General features: G+C 69.4%; 9 pseudogenes; all 9 read right to left on the reverse strand.

Annotated features, from left to right (window-relative positions):
• Positions 1–444: 444 nt before the first annotated feature.
• LOC148757157 (5S ribosomal RNA) lies at positions 445–564 on the reverse strand (annotated as a pseudogene).
• Positions 565–2169: 1605 nt separating this feature from the next.
• Positions 2170–2289, reverse strand: LOC148757158 (5S ribosomal RNA; annotated as a pseudogene).
• Positions 2290–4620: 2331 nt separating this feature from the next.
• On the reverse strand, positions 4621–4740 carry LOC148757159 (5S ribosomal RNA; annotated as a pseudogene).
• Positions 4741–6788: 2048 nt separating this feature from the next.
• Positions 6789–6908, reverse strand: LOC148757160 (5S ribosomal RNA; annotated as a pseudogene).
• Positions 6909–8501: 1593 nt separating this feature from the next.
• On the reverse strand, positions 8502–8621 carry LOC148757161 (5S ribosomal RNA; annotated as a pseudogene).
• Positions 8622–10952: 2331 nt separating this feature from the next.
• LOC148757162 (5S ribosomal RNA) lies at positions 10953–11072 on the reverse strand (annotated as a pseudogene).
• A 2048-nt stretch (positions 11073–13120) lies between these two features.
• LOC148757163 (5S ribosomal RNA) lies at positions 13121–13240 on the reverse strand (annotated as a pseudogene).
• A 1606-nt stretch (positions 13241–14846) lies between these two features.
• On the reverse strand, positions 14847–14966 carry LOC148757164 (5S ribosomal RNA; annotated as a pseudogene).
• A 2331-nt stretch (positions 14967–17297) lies between these two features.
• LOC148757165 (5S ribosomal RNA) lies at positions 17298–17417 on the reverse strand (annotated as a pseudogene).
• Positions 17418–18700: the final 1283 nt, after the last annotated feature.

Below are 18700 nucleotides of genomic sequence, written 5' to 3' on the forward strand. Positions count from 1 at the left end.
TGCACTTCCCCTTGTGGTGGTCTCTCCTGGAGTCCGAGGGCGTGCGGTGTGTTGGGGTGCTCCTCCCTCAGTCCCCTGCTTTGTCCCGGCTCTTTGTACCCTGTGTGTTGGGGCCACTGCGGGAAGGGAGGGTTCCTGGCTCTTGTGGGCGATGGGAGGGGGCGCGCGGGGGTGTGGGGAGAGGTGCCTGCCGGCGGAGACACAGGCTCGGCTAACTGCTGCTGGCTGACTGCCTGCCTCAGCGAAGAGGACTAAGAAGAGGGTGTGGGGGTGAGCCCTGGCCGACGGGCCTGGTGTGCGGCCGGGGCTGCCAGCTTGTAGCGCCGGGTGGCTGACCGGCCTCTGGCCAGGGGGACCTTCGGCTGGATGGGCGGCTGCAGAGGGGCAAGGGGCGGCAGGGGTTCGGAGGGAGCCACGCAGGGGCGGCGGCGCAAAAGGAGAGGCGAGCAAAAGCCTACAGGTATTCCCAGGCGGTCTCCCATCCAAGCACTAACCAGGCCCCTCCCTGCTTAGCTCCCGAGATCAGAGGAGATCGGGCGCGTTCAGGGTGGTATGGCCATAGACGATGGGACTCGGCTCCCCGCGCCCCAAGAGCCTGCTCCCGGCCTGCCTCGTGAGCGCCCGCCATGCAGATGCGCGGCTCCGGTGGCGAGCATCGACCTGCTGGCCGGCTCTGCCAGCACCGCGTCCCCCCCCCCCCAGTCCGGCTCCCCGCCTCTTCCGAATGCCCCTGGCGTGGGCGGCGGGCTACTCCTGGCCGGCAGCGAGGCCCCTTCGCGCCACCCGAGGCTCCATGGGACACTGCCACTTCCCTGATGGTGCCAGAAGTCGTGGAACTCTGGCATCCTGGGACTCCCCGGACCCAGACCGCCATACACCCCGCCCCCCTACCGCCACCAGGTTTACCAACAACCGCACCCCCAAGGCTGGGGGAGGCCTGCACCAGCAGGCAACCCTGGGCTTGGGAGTTGTGGGAGGACCCCGCGACGGCGGCTTGGGCGGCTGCGGAGGGGGGGGCTGCGGCGGCGGCGGCGGCGGCGGCAGCAGTGGCAGCGGGGGACGCGGCGGAGGCGAGGGAGGGTGGGGAGGTAGGCGATGGCAACCGCGAGGATGGCGCCAGGGCGGCGATGGCGGTGGCGACAATGGGGGCTTTGACGGTGGGCGCTGGGGCACGGGGGTCGATGGCGGCGGCGGCGGCGGCGTCGGCGGCAGCGGCGGGGGCGGAGGAGGCCGGGAGAGCAGAGGCGGGAGATTGAGGGAGTATGGCGATGGTGGCGGAGGCGGGCCTGGGGCGGGGGCGGGGGAGATGGCGGTGCAGGAGGCGGGGAGAGCAGAGGAGGGAGATTGAGGGAGTGCGGCAATGGCGGCGGCGGGGGCGGGGGTGGGGAAGAGGGCAGCGCTGGCGGCGGGGATGGGGAGCGCGGTGCTGGCGGCCGAGGGGGGGAGAGCAGAGGAGGGAGTTTGAGGGAGTACGGCGATGGCGGCAGCGGGGGCGGGGAGGGGGCGAGGGCAGCGCTGGCGGAGGGGGTGGGGAGCGCGGTGATCGCGGCGGCGGCGGGAGAAGCGGGGGCTGATCGCGAGCAGCGATGGCGGCGGCGGCGGCGGCGGCGGCGGCGGCGGCGGCTGCGGCGCGGGAGGGTTGCGAGGTCGGCGATGGAGGCGGCGGCAGCGTTGGGGGCTGTGTCGGCGGGCGCTGGGCGCGGGGAGGGTTGGCGCCGGCGGCGGCGGTAGCGGGGAAGAGGGCGGTGCTGGCGGCGGAGGAGGGGAGAGCAGAGGCGGGAGATTGAAGCAGTACAGCGATGGCGGTGGCGAGGGCGGGGGCAGGGGTGAGGTCAGCGCTGGAGGGGGGTGTGGGGAGCGCGGTGATGGCGGCGGATTTGGCGGTGGCGGCGGGGGCGAGGGCAGCGCTGTTGGCGGTGGCGGCGATCGAAGGTCGGCGAAGGGATCGAGATGACAGCCTCCGGGACTGAAGAGGACTGAGAAGAGGGTGTGCGGGGGAGCCCTGGCCGAGGGGCCTGGTGTGCGGCCGGGGCTGCCAGCTTGTAGTGCCTGGCGGCTAACCCTCTGCTGGTCAGGGGGACCTTCGGCTGGCTGGGCGGCTGCAGAGAGGCAAGGGGCGGCAGGGGTTCGGAGGGAGCCACGCCGGGGCCGCGGCGCAAAAGGAGAGGCGAGCAAAAGCCTGCAGCTATTCCCAGGCGGTCTCCCATCCAAGTACTAACCAGGCCCCTCCCTGCTTAGCTCCCGAGATCAGACGAGATCTGGCGCGTGCAGGGTGGTGTGGCCTTAGGCGCTGGGACCCGGCTCCCGGCACTCCAAGAGCCTGCTCCCGACCTGCTTCTGAGCGCACGCCATGCTGCTGGGCCGCTCGGGTGGCGAGCATGTCTGCCCGAGCGCCTCCCGCCAGCTCCCCGCCTCCTCCAGACGCCGCTGGTGTGGGCGACGGGCTCCTCCTGGCCCGCAGCGAGGCCCCTTCGCGCCCCCCAGTGGCTCTAACGGGCCTCTGTCACTTCCCTGACTGTGACATATGTCTGGGCGCCCTGGCATCCTGGGCCTCCCCAGGCCCCGAAGGGCTTTTACCCCGCCCCCCTACCCCAACCCCTCTCATCTCCCCCCAGCCCCACAACCGCACACCCCCCTTGCTGCTGTGCTGTCCCCACCTCTCAGGGCCACCGAGGGGGTCGCAGGGTCCTCTCAGTCCCCTCCACCCTAGGGACGTGCAACCCAGGCCCTGGCCCTGGCCGGCCCCACCCACTGGCCCAAAGCCAGGGAGAGCCACCCGCCACCAGGGGGCAGCACCTCCAGTCTGCCGCCACCCTTCCTCACACAGCCTTCTTTCTGGGTTCTCGCCCCTCGTCAGCGACCGGCGTCCCGCCCGATCACTGTTCACTTCACTGGCTACACGTCACCTCTCCTGACCCAGGGAGGTGAGAGAGAGGATGAGAGAAGGCCAGAGACGGAGCAAGAGAGAGGCGGAGAGAGACAGACGGGGACTGTGGGGACAGACTCGCAGAGAGCACTCTCCAGGCTCTGGGCCTCGCGTGGAGGGGTGCTGCGTGCGGGCTGCATGGATATCAGCTGTGACCGCTTGGCCATCAGCTGTTGCCAGTTGGCCATTGGCCACCGGCAGAGCTGCGGTGGCCAAGCTAGGAAGCGCGGATTGTGGACTGCAAATTGCAGAGGGGCGCGGACTGCAGTTGGCCGGCTTGGTGGGTCGGTAGGTTGGTGGGTCTGTTGGTTGGCAGAGAATCGGCCGGCAGGCTGGGGATCGGGCGGCTCCGGCTTGCCGAGTCTCCGAGCCAGCCGCCCGTGAGACATGGTGCTATGAGCCCCCTATCCGTGGTCTGTTGGTGTTCCCTCTTGGCCTCGCCAAATCCTGCATTCTTGTGCGGGCAGAGGGGCTAGAGTCCCCGCAGGACAGGGACAGACAGACAGAACGGGAGGAGGAGTAAGAGGGAGCGAGATGGAAATATGCTCGTATATGTACATGTGTGTATCTAGACATACAGAGAGACATGGACAGAGACAGAGAAAGAGGGGGCTGGCACGCGGGGAGAGAGCTCCTGAGCCAGAGCCAGAGCCCAACAGGCACGTCACAGAGCCCGACGGATATGGGGTGGGGGAGGGTGTGAGGGACGCACAGGCGGGCACACGGACTGTTACAGACGCACTGAGGCTGTGTTGAAGTGGCAGCTCCTCCACCGGAGTGTGGTCGTGCCCGGGGCTGGGCTCCGCTAAGGAGGCATTGCCCTGGCGTTGGCAGTCACCATTGAAGCCTCCGGGGCGGGCCGCCAGGGTCTCCGGAGGGCCTGTGGTCTCTGAGCCCCGCCCAGGCACCCGCCCGCGGGAGGAGAGTGGCAGCCCCCAGGCACCCTGGTTGTGAGGGTTGTGCGCCTGCGTGCCTGCTCTGCCCTTGTGGTGGTCTCCCCCGGAGTCGATGGCGCGTGGTGTGTTGGGGTGCTGCTCCCGCCGTCCCCTGGTTTGTCCCGGCTCTTTGTGCCCTGTGTTTCAGGGACACCGTGGCCGGCGGGAAGGGAGGGCTCCTGGCTCTTGTGGGAGACGGGAGGGGACGCGCGGGGGTGTGGGGCGAGGTGCCTGCCAGCGGAGACAGAAGACTCCGGTGGGGCGGGGCGGGTGGGCGTCCCGTTTGCCCGAGGACACGCCGATCCTGTGTGTCGGGTCCCGGGGGCAGGCGCAGGGATGGGCGTGCCCTGGGCTCGGGCCGAGGTGCAAAGCACCGGCACGTCCTGGGATGGAGAGAGCCTGGTGGAGGCCTGCGCCGGCAGGCAGCCCTGGGCTTGGGCGTTGGGGGTTGCGGCGGCGGCAGGGTCGGGGAGCGAGAGGGAGCCCTGCGATGGCGGTGGCGGCGGCGGCGGCGACCGAGACGCGGCTGACTGCTGCAGGCTGACGGCCTGCCTCGGCGAAGAGCACTAAGAAGAGGGAGTGGGGGGGAGCCCTGGCCGACAGGCCTGGTGTGCGGCCGGGGATGCGAGCTTGTAGTGCCGGGCGACTGACCCTCCTCTGGCCAGGGGGACCTTCGGCTGCCTGGGCGGCTGCAGAGGGGCAAAGGGCGGCAGGGGTTCGGAGGGAGCCACGCCGGGGCGGCGGCGCAAAAGGAGAGGCGAGCAAAAGCCTGCAGCTATTCCCAGGCGGTCTCCCATCCAAGTACTAACCAGGCCCCTCCCTGCTTAGCTCCCGAGATCAGAGGAGATCGGGCGCGTTCAGGGTGGTATGGCCGTAGACGCTGGGACCCGGCTCCCCGCGCCCCAAGAGCCTGCTCCCGGCCTGCCTCTGACCGCGCGCCGTGCTGCTGGGCCGCTAGGGTGGCGAGCACGTCTGCCCGAGCGCCTGCCGCCCGCTCCCCGCCTCCTCCGGACGCCGCTGGTGTGGGCGACGGGCTACTCCTGGCCCGCAGCGAGGCCCCTTCGCGCCCCCCAGTGGCTCCACGGGCCTCTGTCACTTCCCTGACTGTGACATATGTCTGGGCGCCCTGGCATCCTGGGCCTCCCCAGGCCCCGAAGGGCTTTCACCCCGCCCCCCTACCCCAACCCCTCTCATCTCCCCCCAGCCCCACAACCGCACACCCCCCTTGCTGCTGTGCTGTCCCCACCTCTCAGGGCCACCGAGGGGGTCGCAGGGTCCTCTCAGTCCCCTCCGGCCCTAGGGACGTGCAACCCAGGCCCTGGCCCTGACCGGACCCATCCACAGGCCCAAAGCCAGGGAGAGCCACCCGCGCCACCAGGGTGCAGCATCTCCAGTCTGCAGCCACCCTTCGTTACAAGCCTTCAGTCTGGGCCCTGGAACCCTCGTCAGCGACCGGAGCCCCGCCCGATGTCCGGTCCCTTCACTGGCTACACGTCACCTCTCCTGACCCAGGGAGGTGAGAGAGAGGATGAGAGAAGGCCAGAGACGGAGCAAGAGAGAGGCGGAGAGAGACAGACGGGGACTGTGGGGACAGACTCGCAGAGAGCACTCTCCAGGCTCTGGGCCTCGCGTGGAGGGGTGCTGCTTGGGGGCTGCATGGTCATCAGCTGTGACCGCTTGGCCATCAGCTGTTGCCAGTTGGCCACTGGCCACCGGAGGAGCTGCGGTGGCCAAGCTAGGAAGCGCGGATGGTGGACTGCAAATTGCAGAGGGGCGCGGATTGCAGTGGGCCCGCTTGGCGGGTCGACGGGCGGTGTGTCGGTGGGTTGGCAGAGAAGCGGCCGACAGGTTGGGGATCGGGCGGCTCCGGCTTGCCGTGTCTCCGAGCCAGCCGCCCGTGAGACATAGTGCTATGAGCCCCCTATCCGTGGCTCTGTTGGTGTTCCCTCTTGGCCTCGCCATATCCTGCGTTCTTGTGCGGGCAGAGGGACTAGAGTCCCCGCAGGACAGGGACCGACAGAGAGAACGGGAGGAGGAGAAAGAGGGAGCGAGATCGAAATATACACCTATATGTACCTGTATGTACCTAGACATACAGAGAGACATGGACAGAGACAGAGAAAGAGGGGGCTGGCACGCGGGGAGAGAGCTCCTGAGCCAGAGCCAGAGCCCAACAGGCACGTCACAGAGCCAGAGAGACATGGGGTGGGGGAGGGGGGAGGGACGCACAAGCGGGCACACGGACTGGGACAGACGCACTGACGCTGCTTTGAAGTGGCAGCTTCTCAACCGAAGTGTGGTCATGCCCGTGGCTGGGCTCCACTAAGGAGGCAGTGCCCGGGCATTGAAAGTCACCCTTGAAGCCCCCGGGCCGGGCGGGAGGGCCAGTGGGCTCCGAGCCCCGCCCAGGAACCCCCCGCCCCGCGGGAGGAGAGTGGCAGCCCACAGGCACCCTGGTTGAGAGTGTTGTGTGCCTGCGTGCCTGCACTTCCCCTTGTGGTGGTCTCTCCTGGAGTCCGAGGGCGTGCGGTGTGTTGGGGTGCTCCTCCCTCAGTCCCCTGCTTTGTCCCGGCTCTTTGTACCCTGTGTGTTGGGGCCACTGCGGGAAGGGAGGGTTCCTGGCTCTTGTGGGCGATGGGAGGGGGCGCGCGGGGGTGTGGGGAGAGGTGCCTGCCGGCGGAGACACAGGCTCGGCTAACTGCTGCTGGCTGACTGCCTGCCTCAGCGAAGAGGACTAAGAAGAGGGTGTGGGGGTGAGCCCTGGCCGACGGGCCTGGTGTGCGGCCGGGGCTGCCAGCTTGTAGCGCCGGGTGGCTGACCGGCCTCTGGCCAGGGGGACCTTCGGCTGGATGGGCGGCTGCAGAGGGGCAAGGGGCGGCAGGGGTTCGGAGGGAGCCACGCAGGGGCGGCGGCGCAAAAGGAGAGGCGAGCAAAAGCCTACAGGTATTCCCAGGCGGTCTCCCATCCAAGCACTAACCAGGCCCCTCCCTGCTTAGCTCCCGAGATCAGAGGAGATCGGGCGCGTTCAGGGTGGTATGGCCATAGACGATGGGACTCGGCTCCCCGCGCCCCAAGAGCCTGCTCCCGGCCTGCCTCGTGAGCGCCCGCCATGCAGATGCGCGGCTCCGGTGGCGAGCATCGACCTGCTGGCCGGCTCTGCCAGCACCGCGTCCCCCCCCCCCCAGTCCGGCTCCCCGCCTCTTCCGAATGCCCCTGGCGTGGGCGGCGGGCTACTCCTGGCCGGCAGCGAGGCCCCTTCGCGCCACCCGAGGCTCCATGGGACACTGCCACTTCCCTGATGGTGCCAGAAGTCGTGGAACTCTGGCATCCTGGGACTCCCCGGACCCAGACCGCCATACACCCCGCCCCCCTACCGCCACCAGGTTTACCAACAACCGCACCCCCAAGGCTGGGGGAGGCCTGCACCAGCAGGCAACCCTGGGCTTGGGAGTTGTGGGAGGACCCCGCGACGGCGGCTTGGGCGGCTGCGGAGGGGGGGGCTGCGGCGGCGGCGGCGGCGGCGGCAGCAGTGGCAGCGGGGGACGCGGCGGAGGCGAGGGAGGGTGGGGAGGTAGGCGATGGCAACCGCGAGGATGGCGCCAGGGCGGCGATGGCGGTGGCGACAATGGGGGCTTTGACGGTGGGCGCTGGGGCACGGGGGTCGATGGCGGCGGCGGCGGCGGCGTCGGCGGCAGCGGCGGGGGCGGAGGAGGCCGGGAGAGCAGAGGCGGGAGATTGAGGGAGTATGGCGATGGTGGCGGAGGCGGGCCTGGGGCGGGGGCGGGGGAGATGGCGGTGCAGGAGGCGGGGAGAGCAGAGGAGGGAGATTGAGGGAGTGCGGCAATGGCGGCGGCGGGGGCGGGGGTGGGGAAGAGGGCAGCGCTGGCGGCGGGGATGGGGAGCGCGGTGCTGGCGGCCGAGGGGGGGAGAGCAGAGGAGGGAGTTTGAGGGAGTACGGCGATGGCGGCAGCGGGGGCGGGGAGGGGGCGAGGGCAGCGCTGGCGGAGGGGGTGGGGAGCGCGGTGATCGCGGCGGCGGCGGGAGAAGCGGGGGCTGATCGCGAGCAGCGATGGCGGCGGCGGCGGCGGCGGCGGCTGCGGCGCGGGAGGGTTGCGAGGTCGGCGATGGAGGCGGCGGCAGCGTTGGGGGCTGTGTCGGCGGGCGCTGGGCGCGGGGAGGGTTGGCGCCGGCGGCGGCGGTAGCGGGGAAGAGGGCGGTGCTGGCGGCGGAGGAGGGGAGAGCAGAGGCGGGAGATTGAAGCAGTACAGCGATGGCGGTGGCGAGGGCGGGGGCAGGGGTGAGGTCAGCGCTGGAGGGGGGTGTGGGGAGCGCGGTGATGGCGGTGGATTTGGCGGTGGCGGCGGGGGCGAGGGCAGCGCTGTTGGCGGTGGCGGCGATCGAAGGTCGGCGAAGGGATCGAGATGACAGCCTCCGGGACTGAAGAGGACTGAGAAGAGGGTGTGCGGGGGAGCCCTGGCCGAGGGGCCTGGTGTGCGGCCGGGGCTGCCAGCTTGTAGTGCCTGGCGGCTAACCCTCTGCTGGTCAGGGGGACCTTCGGCTGGCTGGGCGGCTGCAGAGAGGCAAGGGGCGGCAGGGGTTCGGAGGGAGCCACGCCGGGGCCGCGGCGCAAAAGGAGAGGCGAGCAAAAGCCTGCAGCTATTCCCAGGCGGTCTCCCATCCAAGTACTAACCAGGCCCCTCCCTGCTTAGCTCCCGAGATCAGACGAGATCTGGCGCGTGCAGGGTGGTGTGGCCTTAGGCGCTGGGACCCGGCTCCCGGCACTCCAAGAGCCTGCTCCCGACCTGCTTCTGAGCGCACGCCATGCTGCTGGGCCGCTCGGGTGGCGAGCATGTCTGCCCGAGCGCCTCCCGCCAGCTCCCCGCCTCCTCCAGACGCCGCTGGTGTGGGCGACGGGCTCCTCCTGGCCCGCAGCGAGGCCCCTTCGCGCCCCCCAGTGGCTCTAACGGGCCTCTGTCACTTCCCTGACTGTGACATATGTCTGGGCGCCCTGGCATCCTGGGCCTCCCCAGGCCCCGAAGGGCTTTTACCCCGCCCCCCTACCCCAACCCCTCTCATCTCCCCCCAGCCCCACAACCGCACACCCCCCTTGCTGCTGTGCTGTCCCCACCTCTCAGGGCCACCGAGGGGGTCGCAGGGTCCTCTCAGTCCCCTCCACCCTAGGGACGTGCAACCCAGGCCCTGGCCCTGGCCGGCCCCACCCACTGGCCCAAAGCCAGGGAGAGCCACCCGCCACCAGGGGGCAGCACCTCCAGTCTGCCGCCACCCTTCCTCACACAGCCTTCTTTCTGGGTTCTCGCCCCTCGTCAGCGACCGGCGTCCCGCCCGATCACTGTTCACTTCACTGGCTACACGTCACCTCTCCTGACCCAGGGAGGTGAGAGAGAGGATGAGAGAAGGCCAGAGACGGAGCAAGAGAGAGGCGGAGAGAGACAGACGGGGACTGTGGGGACAGACTCGCAGAGAGCACTCTCCAGGCTCTGGGCCTCGCGTGGAGGGGTGCTGCGTGCGGGCTGCATGGATATCAGCTGTGACCGCTTGGCCATCAGCTGTTGCCAGTTGGCCATTGGCCACCGGCAGAGCTGCGGTGGCCAAGCTAGGAAGCGCGGATTGTGGACTGCAAATTGCAGAGGGGCGCGGACTGCAGTTGGCCGGCTTGGTGGGTCGGTAGGTTGGTGGGTCTGTTGGTTGGCAGAGAATCGGCCGGCAGGCTGGGGATCGGGCGGCTCCGGCTTGCCGAGTCTCCGAGCCAGCCGCCCGTGAGACATGGTGCTATGAGCCCCCTATCCGTGGTCTGTTGGTGTTCCCTCTTGGCCTCGCCAAATCCTGCATTCTTGTGCGGGCAGAGGGGCTAGAGTCCCCGCAGGACAGGGACAGACAGACAGAACGGGAGGAGGAGTAAGAGGGAGCGAGATGGAAATATGCTCGTATATGTACATGTGTGTATCTAGACATACAGAGAGACATGGACAGAGACAGAGAAAGAGGGGGCTGGCACGCGGGGAGAGAGCTCCTGAGCCAGAGCCAGAGCCCAACAGGCACGTCACAGAGCCCGACGGATATGGGGTGGGGGAGGGTGTGAGGGACGCACAGGCGGGCACACGGACTGTTACAGACGCACTGAGGCTGTGTTGAAGTGGCAGCTCCTCCACCGGAGTGTGGTCGTGCCCGGGGCTGGGCTCCGCTAAGGAGGCATTGCCCTGGCGTTGGCAGTCACCATTGAAGCCTCCGGGGCGGGCCGCCAGGGTCTCCGGAGGGCCTGTGGTCTCTGAGCCCCGCCCAGGCACCCGCCCGCGGGAGGAGAGTGGCAGCCCCCAGGCACCCTGGTTGTGAGGGTTGTGCGCCTGCGTGCCTGCTCTGCCCTTGTGGTGGTCTCCCCCGGAGTCGATGGCGCGTGGTGTGTTGGGGTGCTGCTCCCGCCGTCCCCTGGTTTGTCCCGGCTCTTTGTGCCCTGTGTTTCAGGGACACCGTGGCCGGCGGGAAGGGAGGGCTCCTGGCTCTTGTGGGAGACGGGAGGGGACGCGCGGGGGTGTGGGGCGAGGTGCCTGCCAGCGGAGACAGAAGACTCCGGTGGGGCGGGGCGGGTGGGCGTCCCGTTTGCCCGAGGACACGCCGATCCTGTGTGTCGGGTCCCGGGGGCAGGCGCAGGGATGGGCGTGCCCTGGGCTCGGGCCGAGGTGCAAAGCACCGGCACGTCCTGGGATGGAGAGAGCCTGGTGGAGGCCTGCGCCGGCAGGCAGCCCTGGGCTTGGGCGTTGGGGGTTGCGGCGGCGGCAGGGTCGGGGAGCGAGAGGGAGCCCTGCGATGGCGGTGGCGGCGGCGGCGGCGACCGAGACGCGGCTGACTGCTGCAGGCTGACGGCCTGCCTCGGCGAAGAGCACTAAGAAGAGGGAGTGGGGGGGAGCCCTGGCCGACAGGCCTGGTGTGCGGCCGGGGATGCGAGCTTGTAGTGCCGGGCGACTGACCCTCCTCTGGCCAGGGGGACCTTCGGCTGCCTGGGCGGCTGCAGAGGGGCAAAGGGCGGCAGGGGTTCGGAGGGAGCCACGCCGGGGCGGCGGCGCAAAAGGAGAGGCGAGCAAAAGCCTGCAGCTATTCCCAGGCGGTCTCCCATCCAAGTACTAACCAGGCCCCTCCCTGCTTAGCTCCCGAGATCAGAGGAGATCGGGCGCGTTCAGGGTGGTATGGCCGTAGACGCTGGGACCCGGCTCCCCGCGCCCCAAGAGCCTGCTCCCGGCCTGCCTCTGACCGCGCGCCGTGCTGCTGGGCCGCTAGGGTGGCGAGCACGTCTGCCCGAGCGCCTGCCGCCCGCTCCCCGCCTCCTCCGGACGCCGCTGGTGTGGGCGACGGGCTACTCCTGGCCCGCAGCGAGGCCCCTTCGCGCCCCCCAGTGGCTCCACGGGCCTCTGTCACTTCCCTGACTGTGACATATGTCTGGGCGCCCTGGCATCCTGGGCCTCCCCAGGCCCCGAAGGGCTTTCACCCCGCCCCCCTACCCCAACCCCTCTCATCTCCCCCCAGCCCCACAACCGCACACCCCCCTTGCTGCTGTGCTGTCCCCACCTCTCAGGGCCACCGAGGGGGTCGCAGGGTCCTCTCAGTCCCCTCCGGCCCTAGGGACGTGCAACCCAGGCCCTGGCCCTGACCGGACCCATCCACAGGCCCAAAGCCAGGGAGAGCCACCCGCGCCACCAGGGTGCAGCATCTCCAGTCTGCAGCCACCCTTCGTCACAAGCCTTCAGTCTGGGCCCTGGAACCCTCGTCAGCGACCGGAGCCCCGCCCGATGTCCGGTCCCTTCACTGGCTACACGTCACCTCTCCTGACCCAGGGAGGTGAGAGAGAGGATGAGAGAAGGCCAGAGACGGAGCAAGAGAGAGGCGGAGAGAGACAGACGGGGACTGTGGGGACAGACTCGCAGAGAGCACTCTCCAGGCTCTGGGCCTCGCGTGGAGGGGTGCTGCTTGGGGGCTGCATGGTCATCAGCTGTGACCGCTTGGCCATCAGCTGTTGCCAGTTGGCCACTGGCCACCGGAGGAGCTGCGGTGGCCAAGCTAGGAAGCGCGGATGGTGGACTGCAAATTGCAGAGGGGCGCGGATTGCAATGGGCCCGCTTGGCGGGTCGACGGGCGGTGTGTCGGTGGGTTGGCAGAGAAGCGGCCGACAGGTTGGGGATCGGGCGGCTCCGGCTTGCCGTGTCTCCGAGCCAGCCGCCCGTGAGACATAGTGCTATGAGCCCCCTATCCGTGGCTCTGTTGGTGTTCCCTCTTGGCCTCGCCATATCCTGCGTTCTTGTGCGGGCAGAGGGACTAGAGTCCCCGCAGGACAGGGACCGACAGAGAGAACGGGAGGAGGAGAAAGAGGGAGCGAGATCGAAATATACACCTATATGTACCTGTATGTACCTAGACATACAGAGAGACATGGACAGAGACAGAGAAAGAGGGGGCTGGCACGCGGGGAGAGAGCTCCTGAGCCAGAGCCAGAGCCCAACAGGCACGTCACAGAGCCAGAGAGACATGGGGTGGTGGAGGGGGGAGGGACGCACAAGCGGGCACACGGACTGGGACAGACGCACTGACGCTGCTTTGAAGTGGCAGCTTCTCAACCGAAGTGTGGTCATGCCCGTGGCTGGGCTCCACTAAGGAGGCAGTGCCCGGGCATTGAAAGTCACCCTTGAAGCCCCCGGGCCGGGCGGGAGGGCCAGTGGGCTCCGAGCCCCGCCCAGGAACCCCCCGCCCCGCGGGAGGAGAGTGGCAGCCCACAGGCACCCTGGTTGAGAGTGTTGTGTGCCTGCGTGCCTGCACTTCCCCTTGTGGTGGTCTCTCCTGGAGTCCGAGGGCGTGCGGTGTGTTGGGGTGCTCCTCCCTCAGTCCCCTGCTTTGTCCCGGCTCTTTGTACCCTGTGTGTTGGGGCCACTGCGGGAAGGGAGGGTTCCTGGCTCTTGTGGGCGATGGGAGGGGGCGCGCGGGGGTGTGGGGAGAGGTGCCTGCCGGCGGAGACACAGGCTCGGCTAACTGCTGCTGGCTGACTGCCTGCCTCAGCGAAGAGGACTAAGAAGAGGGTGTGGGGGTGAGCCCTGGCCGACGGGCCTGGTGTGCGGCCGGGGCTGCCAGCTTGTAGCGCCGGGTGGCTGACCGGCCTCTGGCCAGGGGGACCTTCGGCTGGATGGGCGGCTGCAGAGGGGCAAGGGGCGGCAGGGGTTCGGAGGGAGCCACGCAGGGGCGGCGGCGCAAAAGGAGAGGCGAGCAAAAGCCTACAGGTATTCCCAGGCGGTGTCCCATCCAAGCACTAACCAGGCCCCTCCCTGCTTAGCTCCCGAGATCAGAGGAGATCGGGCGCGTTCAGGGTGGTATGGCCATAGACGATGGGACTCGGCTCCCCGCGCCCCAAGAGCCTGCTCCCGGCCTGCCTCGTGAGCGCCCGCCATGCAGATGCGCGGCTCCGGTGGCGAGCATCGACCTGCTGGCCGGCTCTGCCAGCACCGCGTCCCCCCCCCCAGTCCGGCTCCCCGCCTCTTCCGAATGCCCCTGGCGTGGGCGGCGGGCTACTCCTGGCCGGCAGCGAGGCCCCTTCGCGCCACCCGAGGCTCCATGGGACACTGCCACTTCCCTGATGGTGCCAGAAGTCGTGGAACTCTGGCATCCTGGGACTCCCCGGACCCAGACCGCCATACACCCCGCCCCCCTACCGCCACCAGGTTTACCAACAACCGCACCCCCAAGGCTGGGGGAGGCCTGCACCAGCAGGCAACCCTGGGCTTGGGAGTTGTGGGAGGACCCCGCGACGGCGGCTTGGGCGGCTGCGGAGGGGGGGGCTGCGGCGGCGGCGGCGGCGGCGGCAGCAGTGGCAGCGGGGGACGCGGCGGAGGCGAGGGAGGGTGGGGAGGTAGGCGATGGCAACCGCGAGGATGGCGCCAGGGCGGCGATGGCGGTGGCGACAATGGGGGCTTTGACGGTGGGCGCTGGGGCACGGGGGTCGATGGCGGCGGCGGCGGCGGCGGCGTCGGCGGCAGCGGCGGGGACGGAGGAGGCCGGGAGAGCAGAGGCGGGAGATTGAGGGAGTATGGCGATGGTGGCGGAGGCGGGCCTGGGGCGGGGGCGGGGGAGATGGCGGTGCAGGAGGCGGGGAGAGCAGAGGAGGGAGATTGAGGGAGTGCGGCAATGGCGGCGGCGGGGGCGGGGGTGGGGAAGAGGGCAGCGCTGGCGGCGGGGATGGGGAGCGCGGTGCTGGCGGCCGAGGGGGGGAGAGCAGAGGAGGGAGTTTGAGGGAGTACGGCGATGGCGGCAGCGGGGGCGGGGAGGGGGCGAGGGCAGCGCTGGCGGAGGGGGTGGGGAGCGCGGTGATCGCGGCGGCGGCGGGAGAAGCGGGGGCTGATCGCGAGCAGCGATGGCGGCGGCGGCGGCGGCGGCGGCGGCGGCGGCGGCTGCGGCGCGGGAGGGTTGCGAGGTCGGCGATGGAGGCGGCGGCAGCGTTGGGGGCTGTGTCGGCGGGCGCTGGGCGCGGGGAGGGTTGGCGCCGGCGGCGGCGGTAGCGGGGAAGAGGGCGGTGCTGGCGGCGGAGGAGGGGAGAGCAGAGGCGGGAGATTGAAGCAGTACAGCGATGGCGGTGGCGAGGGCGGGGGCAGGGGTGAGGTCAGCGCTGGAGGGGGGTGTGGGGAGCGCGGTGATGGCGGCGGATTTGGCGGTGGCGGCGGGGGCGAGGGCAGCGCTGTTGGCGGTGGCGGCGATCGAAGGTCGGCGAAGGGATCGAGATGACAGCCTCCGGGACTGAAGAGGACTGAGAAGAGGGTGTGCGGGGGAGCCCTGGCCGAGGGGCCTGGTGTGCGGCCGGGGCTGCCAGCTTGTAGTGCCTGGCGGCTAACCCTCTGCTGGTCAGGGGGACCTTCGGCTGGCTGGGCGGCTGCAGAGAGGCAAGGGGCGGCAGGGGTTCGGAGGGAGCCACGCCGGGGCCGCGGCGCAAAAGGAGAGGCGAGCAAAAGCCTGCAGCTATTCCCAGGCGGTCTCCCATCCAAGTACTAACCAGGCCCCTCCCTGCTTAGCTCCCGAGATCAGACGAGATCTGGCGCGTGCAGGGTGGTGTGGCCTTAGGCGCTGGGACCCGGCTCCCGGCACTCCAAGAGCCTGCTCCCGACCTGCTTCTGAGCGCACGCCATGCTGCTGGGCCGCTCGGGTGGCGAGCATGTCTGCCCGAGCGCCTCCCGCCAGCTCCCCGCCTCCTCCAGACGCCGCTGGTGTGGGCGACGGGCTCCTCCTGGCCCGCAGCGAGGCCCCTTCGCGCCCCCCAGTGGCTCTAACGGGCCTCTGTCACTTCCCTGACTGTGACATATGTCTGGGCGCCCTGGCATCCTGGGCCTCCCCAGGCCCCGAAGGGCTTTTACCCCGCCCCCCTACCCCAACCCCTCTCATCTCCCCCCAGCCCCACAACCGCACACCCCCCTTGCTGCTGTGCTGTCCCCACCTCTCAGGGCCACCGAGGGGGTCGCAGGGTCCTCTCAGTCCCCTCCACCCTAGGGACGTGCAACCCAGGCCCTGGCCCTGGCCGGCCCCACCCACTGGCCCAAAGCCAGGGAGAGCCACCCGCCACCAGGGGGCAGCACCTCCAGTCTGCCGCCACCCTTCCTCACACAGCCTTCTTTCTGGGTTCTCGCCCCTCGTCAGCGACCGGCGTCCCGCCCGATCACTGTTCACTTCACTGGCTACACGTCACCTCTCCTGACCCAGGGAGGTGAGAGAGAGGATGAGAGAAGGCCAGAGACGGAGCAAGAGAGAGGCGGAGAGAGACAGACGGGGACTGTGGGGACAGACTCGCAGAGAGCACTCTCCAGGCTCTGGGCCTCGCGTGGAGGGGTGCTGCGTGCGGGCTGCATGGATATCAGCTGTGACCGCTTGGCCATCAGCTGTTGCCAGTTGGCCATTGGCCACCGGCAGAGCTGCGGTGGCCAAGCTAGGAAGCGCGGATTGTGGACTGCAAATTGCAGAGGGGCGCGGACTGCAGTTGGCCGGCTTGGTGGGTCGGTAGGTTGGTGGGTCTGTTGGTTGGCAGAGAATCGGCCGGCAGGCTGGGGATCGGGCGGCTCCGGCTTGCCGAGTCTCCGAGCCAGCCGCCCGTGAGACATGGTGCTATGAGCCCCCTATCCGTGGTCTGTTGGTGTTCCCTCTTGGCCTCGCCAAATCCTGCATTCTTGTGCGGGCAGAGGGGCTAGAGTCCCCGCAGGACAGGGACAGACAGACAGAACGGGAGGAGGAGTAAGAGGGAGCGAGATGGAAATATGCTCGTATATGTACATGTGTGTATCTAGACATACAGAGAGACATGGACAGAGACAGAGAAAGAGGGGGCTGGCACGCGGGGAGAGAGCTCCTGAGCCAGAGCCAGAGCCCAACAGGCACGTCACAGAGCCCGACGGATATGGGGTGGGGGAGGGTGTGAGGGACGCACAGGCGGGCACACGGACTGTTACAGACGCACTGAGGCTGTGTTGAAGTGGCAGCTCCTCCACCGGAGTGTGGTCGTGCCCGGGGCTGGGCTCCGCTAAGGAGGCATTGCCCTGGCGTTGGCAGTCACCATTGAAGCCTCCGGGGCGGGCCGCCAGGGTCTCCGGAGGGCCTGTGGTCTCTGAGCCCCGCCCAGGCACCCGCCCGCGGGAGGAGAGTGGCAGCCCCCAGGCACCCTGGTTGTGAGGGTTGTGCGCCTGCGTGCCTGCTCTGCCCTTGTGGTGGTCTCCCCCGGAGTCGATGGCGCGTGGTGTGTTGGGGTGCTGCTCCCGCCGTCCCCTGGTTTGTCCCGGCTCTTTGTGCCCTGTGTTTCAGGGACACCGTGGCCGGCGGGAAGGGAGGGCTCCTGGCTCTTGTGGGAGACGGGAGGGGACGCGCGGGGGTGTGGGGCGAGGTGCCTGCCAGCGGAGACAGAAGACTCCGGTGGGGCGGGGCGGGTGGGCGTCCCGTTTGCCCGAGGACACGCCGATCCTGTGTGTCGGGTCCCGGGGGCAGGCGCAGGGATGGGCGTGCCCTGGGCTCGGGCCGAGGTGCAAAGCACCGGCACGTCCTGGGATGGAGAGAGCCTGGTGGAGGCCTGCGCCGGCAGGCAGCCCTGGGCTTGGGCGTTGGGGGTTGCGGCGGCGGCAGGGTCGGGGAGCGAGAGGGAGCCCTGCGATGGCGGTGGCGGCGGCGGCGGCGACCGAGACGCGGCTGACTGCTGCAGGCTGACGGCCTGCCTCGGCGAAGAGCACTAAGAAGAGGGAGTGGGGGGGAGCCCTGGCCGACAGGCCTGGTGTGCGGCCGGGGATGCGAGCTTGTAGTGCCGGGCGACTGACCCTCCTCTGGCCAGGGGGACCTTCGGCTGCCTGGGCGGCTGCAGAGGGGCAAAGGGCGGCAGGGGTTCGGAGGGAGCCACGCCGGGGCGGCGGCGCAAAAGGAGAGGCGAGCAAAAGCCTGCAGCTATTCCCAGGCGGTCTCCCATCCAAGTACTAACCAGGCCCCTCCCTGCTTAGCTCCCGAGATCAGAGGAGATCGGGCGCGTTCAGGGTGGTATGGCCGTAGACGCTGGGACCCGGCTCCCCGCGCCCCAAGAGCCTGCTCCCGGCCTGCCTCTGACCGCGCGCCGTGCTGCTGGGCCGCTAGGGTGGCGAGCACGTCTGCCCGAGCGCCTGCCGCCCGCTCCCCGCCTCCTCCGGACGCCGCTGGTGTGGGCGACGGGCTACTCCTGGCCCGCAGCGAGGCCCCTTCGCGCCCCCCAGTGGCTCCACGGGCCTCTGTCACTTCCCTGACTGTGACATATGTCTGGGCGCCCTGGCATCCTGGGCCTCCCCAGGCCCCGAAGGGCTTTCACCCCGCCCCCCTACCCCAACCCCTCTCATCTCCCCCCAGCCCCACAACCGCACACCCCCCTTGCTGCTGTGCTGTCCCCACCTCTCAGGGCCACCGAGGGGGTCGCAGGGTCCTCTCAGTCCCCTCCGGCCCTAGGGACGTGCAACCCAGGCCCTGACCCTGACCGGACCCATCCACAGGCCCAAAGCCAGGGAGAGCCACCCGCGCCACCAGGGTGCAGCATCTCCAGTCTGCAGCCACCCTTCGTCACAAGCCTTCAGTCTGGGCCCTGGAACCCTCGTCAGCGACCGGAGCCCCGCCCGATGTCCGGTCCCTTCACTGGCTACACGTCACCTCTCCTGACCCAGGGAGGTGAGAGAGAGGATGAGAGAAGGCCAGAGACGGAGCAAGAGAGAGGCGGAGAGAGACAGACGGGGACTGTGGGGACAGACTCGCAGAGAGCACTCTCCAGGCTCTGGGCCTCGCGTGGAGGGGTGCTGCTTGGGGGCTGCATGGTCATCAGCTGTGACCGCTTGGCCATCAGCTGTTGCCAGTTGGCCACTGGCCACCGGAGGAGCTGCGGTGGCCAAGCTAGGAAGCGCGGATGGTGGACTGCAAATTGCAGAGGGGCGCGGATTGCAATGGGCCCGCTTGGCGGGTCGACGGGCGGTGTGTCGGTGGGTTGGCAGAGAAGCGGCCGACAGGTTGGGGATCGGGCGGCTCCGGCTTGCCGTGTCTCCGAGCCAGCCGCCCGTGAGACATAGTGCTATGAGCCCCCTATCCGTGGCTCTGTTGGTGTTCCCTCTTGGCCTCGCCATATCCTGCGTTCTTGTGCGGGCAGAGGGACTAGAGTCCCCGCAGGACAGGGACCGACAGAGAGAACGGGAGGAGGAGAAAGAGGGAGCGAGATCGAAATATACACCTATATGTACCTGTATGTACCTAGACATACAGAGAGACATGGACAGAGACAGAGAAAGAGGGGGCTGGCACGCGGGGAGAGAGCTCCTGAGCCAGA

Source organism: Rhinolophus sinicus, chromosome 9 (assembly GCF_057876585.1).
Source record: "Rhinolophus sinicus isolate RSI-liver-muscle chromosome 9, RSI-T2T, whole genome shotgun sequence".
Lineage (NCBI taxonomy): Eukaryota > Metazoa > Chordata > Mammalia > Chiroptera > Rhinolophidae > Rhinolophus > Rhinolophus sinicus.